The sequence below is a fragment of the Pagrus major genome, chromosome 22 (genome assembly GCF_040436345.1).
Source record: "Pagrus major chromosome 22, Pma_NU_1.0".
In the NCBI taxonomy this organism is placed as follows: Eukaryota; Metazoa; Chordata; class Actinopteri; order Spariformes; family Sparidae; genus Pagrus; species Pagrus major.
This window is the reverse complement of record NC_133236.1, coordinates 17,320,927-17,326,335: the sequence shown is the minus strand read 5'-3', so window position 1 is coordinate 17,326,335 and position 5,409 is coordinate 17,320,927.

The window sequence follows — 5,409 nt, the reverse complement described above, 5'->3', positions numbered from 1 at the left end:
TGTGTGTGTGTGTGTGTGTGTGTGTGTGTGTGTGTGTGTGTGTGTGTGTGTGTGTCCCTCCTCCCCTGCCCTCAGCTCAGGCCCGTTTTGTTGTGTGTGTGGGGAGCAGAGGGGTTTGAAGGAGCAGATCAGAGGATGCTGTAGAGGCTCACTGAGCACTGGGGTGAGATTAGCTCCCTCACAGAGGAATCAAACTGACCTGGGAGGCATGCCATCAGAAGGACAGATGGATAAGAACTATTGACCTGCTGACCTGCATCAGATTCTCACTAACTCATGCTAATTCCATGCAAATTGGTACAAATGCCCACTCTGACTTTTTCTCCGTCAGTTTCACTCTTTTCTGCCTCTTTATTTTTACTTCTTGCACACATATCCCACAGCACACACAGACACATACAGTGCACATACAATGCACGCACACACACAGACAAATAAACACACACACATCCACGCCAACATGCAAACACATTCTCCCTTGTGGCGTGCCCTCATGGTGGTCGGTTGCACTTCTAAAGGCTTAATCTGTCGGTCCCACCTCCCTGGTTAAGAGAACAAAGGCCCCTCTCCCCTGACACAAAGGGAGCTCACACACCCCTACACACACGTCCGATTTCAGCCCCAGACGGACCACCCATCCTTGAAGACCATTGCCTCACACAAGGAGGGGAGACGGCAACAACGGCTGTGTATCAATGGCCAGAGTGTCGAACAACTCCACTTACGTCGTCCCAGACATTAAAGTCTCTTTTTCTATTTTTTCCCAGAGTGGGCAGTTCACACACTCTTCGGGGGTGTTTTGTTTTTGTGGTAGAAAAGGCAATCACAGGACACCATGTTGAGGAGTCCCTGGCAGGCTTTGATCCAAAGGTTTGTTGAGATATGTGGTCTCGGTGGTGGAGAGATTAAATTGTCTCACCACTGAAGAGAATTATCGCCGTTCTTAAAACGAAAAGGATCAGATCACCAGTTTTTCTTTAAAGAGCAGCTACTCATGACAAACACTTTAAAGGTCAGTGGAGGCTGCGTTGGAGGATGTCAGTCATGCTTAAAATGACGAAGCTGGCATTATGCAGCCAATCACACACACACACACAGTTCCTTTCTGTGTTGATACAATTTTCCCTGTGGTATTTTTTTATGTAATTGCATTTTTTTTTTTTTGTGCAGGCTGATGTCATGGGGAAGTGACCATCCCTGCTCAAGTCTCCCCGCTAACCGCCCAGCTATGATCTGCTCATAATAAATGCCAAAAGATGCTGTTTGGCAAAGTGTATGACAACAGCCGACACTAAGCTGACATTATATTTATGAAACATTATCTTGCGGTCCAACAGAGGCGTCAGGCGTACAGAAGACAGTCATTCCAGTGTTTATTGATCACAAAGTTTCTTTCCTTTAACTCAGCTAAAACAGCAATGTTGGGTTGTCCAACTGGTTGCATGAAATTCACAATGTGACCATGACGCTGTATCTTCACTTCCAGCTGGCAACCTTTAAGCTACATGTCAACAGCACTCTCCATCCCTTTGTTTCCTCTGTCTCAATACTGACATACAAATTTCCATAAAAAAAAAAATGAAGTAACGATAAATCATTTTGGGAAACACGCCTATTAGCTTTCAAGCCAAGAGTTCGATGAGAAGATTGATGCCATTCTTGTAACTAGACCAGGGCTGCCTAAAGTGGGGCTGCCCGTGGGGTGATTGGGCCCGCCAGATGTTTCTAGCGGAAAAAAATACATATAAAAATCATTTGAAATGATCCTTATGCTCTTTTATTTTTTGTGAGGTAATGATGCTCTTTAAAGGTGCTATTTGTAAGAAAAGTTGATTTTTGAGTCTCATTCCCAACTTCGCTCTGGGATTGTAGGATGGGTCAGCCGCCATCCCAAACGAGTCGGGAATGAGACTCAAAAATCAACTTTTCTTACAAATAGCACCATTAAATATATAGGATCCTTAGTTTTTATTCATTTTTCATAAATAAAGAGACACTGTGCAGGAAGTCAGTTCAGTTAAGGGAACTTTGGATCCTACTACCGAAGCCCTGAAAGACAAATAAAAAAATGTTTCACCTGTTCTTAAGTCATAAACACAGGAGAGAAACAATTTATATCAGACTAAGAAAATGGATCACCAGAATCATTTTTTTCCCGCTTGTTTCCGTATAGTAGCATTTTGCATCTTCACAATACAACACAAAACATGTTTGCTTTTGGGCCGTGGTCAACCATTAAGTTTCAGTTTTGGCCCTCCAAGAGAAAAAGTTTGGGCTAGACTGGAAACAGGAAACAAAGGTAACAAAACCTGCCCACACGCACATTTAAAGTCCACTAGCTAACATATGTCTTTTTTGTTTAGGCCATTCAAAAACTGACACATTGAACATTTACAGGGAAGTTCTGTAGATTGTATGTGGATATCCAATCAGTGTTGTTCAGTAGTACTTTGTAGTCATGCACTGATTGGACATTGAAACAAACACGACAAGATGTCCGATGTGCTGAACTGTTCCTCGGCCTGGAATCTCTGCTGCTTGCCTAGCAACCTCATGGCGACAAGACCAAGAAACAGTCCAGCACAAAACTCCCAGTAAAACCACAACTTTTTACACTTTATGGATTTAACAAGTGAAATATATACATGGGTTAATTAGTGAGCTTTAAAGGTGATGGTAGGAAGAATCTGTTACCTGTAGACCAAGCAATGCGAGCTGATTCCAGTCTTTGTGCTAAGCTAAAGCTAACCAGTTGCTAGTTTTGCTTGGTATTTACTGCATGGACAGGAGAGTGGTATCAATGCTGTCATTTAACTCTTGACAAGACATTAAATATGTATATTTTACAATTAACCATTCATTTTAATCAAAATTATCATTGATTATTATGAATCTTAAAAAGCACACTCTTATGTCAGGTGGCAGTTTATGTTACAGCACTGTAGCCACATCACCTTGGACATTGGGATTCAAAATCAATCAGTAAAATGTCACTGGGACACTTCTTTCTTATTATGTGTGCTAACAATCATTCTCAAGTACATATAGCACTTGAGTTAATCAGTTACCATAAAATATCTATGTTGTTTACAAATTTCTCCCCGATAAAATAAAATACAATCCTTGCACAAACTCAGACAGCAGTTTTCTCAGTCTGCCTTTGACTGAGTAACATTGCCTGACACGGATCAGGTTTTACCACATGCTTTAAGATTGTTTTTAGGTTTAAGGGTCCAAACAGAATCCAGTTATTTCTAGATGTTCATGTGTGTCTTAATGATTGAACCAACCTCCCCAGCAGAGACTCTCCCGGGCTCACATGCTGGATATTCCCCCGAGGGATCACGCCAATGTGTACCATCAGCCTTATACTGCTCCATTGGCTGAGTAACTGCATTTGTTTGAGCTGAGCTTTCTTCCAGTTTACTCACAGCCTCTGCCGAGTTGCCAGCCAGATCTCCATAATCCGCAAACAATTATCATATTTGCCTCAGCGGATGACTCAGGTTTTTGTTTACTGATTCAAAATTAACAATTTACACAGCTGGGTTTGTAGCGAACACCTTTCTTGGCTGGCGGCGCTCCATCTGGAAGCAGAACAGGAGGGTTGATGTTAGACGCAAATGACTCTTTCCCAAATTTAGAAAATATTGTGATTTTGCAGCTAAATATGCTTAAGATTCTCATGGATATGACAATGAGCAAACATAAGGACAAAGACAAAAACTGGAGTTATTCAGTTTTCACTTAAGTGGTCACTTAAGTGGTCAGTGGGATAGTGAAATATACCAGCAACACAAGGACTTTAGAGCCTTGAGAAAGTGGATGGAGTTAATTCTCCTCCAAAACTTAGGCTAAATGTTAAAAAAAAAAAAAACCTTCCCAGAAATCATAGAAGAAGATGTGTTTGTAATGGTTGGAAGAGTTGAATTTGAGTGCACTTGCATTCATGAGCCGGTCTTGTCAGTGTCGGCTCGTGAGCAATAATCACTTCCTTGTGTAAACCATGTTAAATGAGGCAGAGTTGTAAAGGTCATAAAACTGCCAAAGCACAGAGAGGAGGAACAAGATGACTTCTTAAGTTCAAGCAAAACAGATTTAATTTCCATATAGAGCTGGATATCATTGAAATGTTATACCAGTGTCAATATTGAGTTTCAGTACAGATAACATGTACACACATCAATACATTGTTCTTGAAACTTTAGGACCCAAGACAATTATAAACTCTAATTAATAAAGTGAATACATGTGATTGAAAGTGTGCTGGGTTTTTTGGGTGATTATTTCACCGCTAGATACCTTCCTTTGAGAAATACCATATAACACATGTTAATAAATCCACTTTTCATTTAATAAATAAAAAAAAGGTATTAAAAAAACTATAAAAACACAAATTATTAAAATGATTGTCCATACCAGTAGGCTACATACTATATTGACATTTGTACAACACCTTGTGGTGACAGAAAATTCATATTTTTGACAGGAAGTCAGGTCATCACCTGCCCTGTTTGCGGCGACTACACCAGGTATAATAAGCCCAATCGTGATGTTTTCATAATCTTAACCAAGTGATTTTTATGCCTAAACCTAACCAGAGCAAAAGGGTTAGGGTTAGGGTAAAAATCCAAAAAATGTATTTTTGATTTTGCGCCATATTAAACCCAAATCATGAGCTAATCATGACCCAAACCTTACCTAGACAAACCTTGACTTCTTACTTTTTAAAAGTGATCTTAACCGTTTTGGAAATATAGTAATCCTGCATTATCTGGTCTGCCCTGCGAACATACTGTAGGTTAAATATGAGCTGATAGCTAGCCTGTTCATATACATAATGTGGCAATAAAACCTGTGACTGTGTCATATTGTTTCCTATGATTAGAGTACTTTGCCAACACAGTGATCATTAGATTCAAGTAGAATGGACGACTGCATTACTGAATCAGATCAACACATCTTTTAGTCACATACTCCATGTAGGCTCACATTACTGACAGCTATCTGCCACCTACACGCCAAAACCAACTGCAAATGCATTTGCCAATGCTGTTTGGCCGACTATAAAAGGGAACAGAAAGATTTGAACACTGGATGTATTGGGTAACAGGTATTATGCCAGCTGCGCCCATTGTGCCAAGTCATAAAACTGGGCGGAACTGTTCAGCATGAAACTCCTGTTATCAACGGGCAGATCTATTGCTCAGGCTTTGGGATTGTGTAAAAACACGCTCACTCTGGTTTACTGAGCTGCCATAGCTGAAGTTAGGAAGAGGAGGGAGGAAGGCAAAGAAAGGCAGAAACAGGAAGTTAAGCTCAGAGACAGCATGAAGAACACCAAGCAAAGCAATTAGTAGCAACACCTTCAACCTATTCCACTTTCTCACCCGTCTATCTGCCTTATAC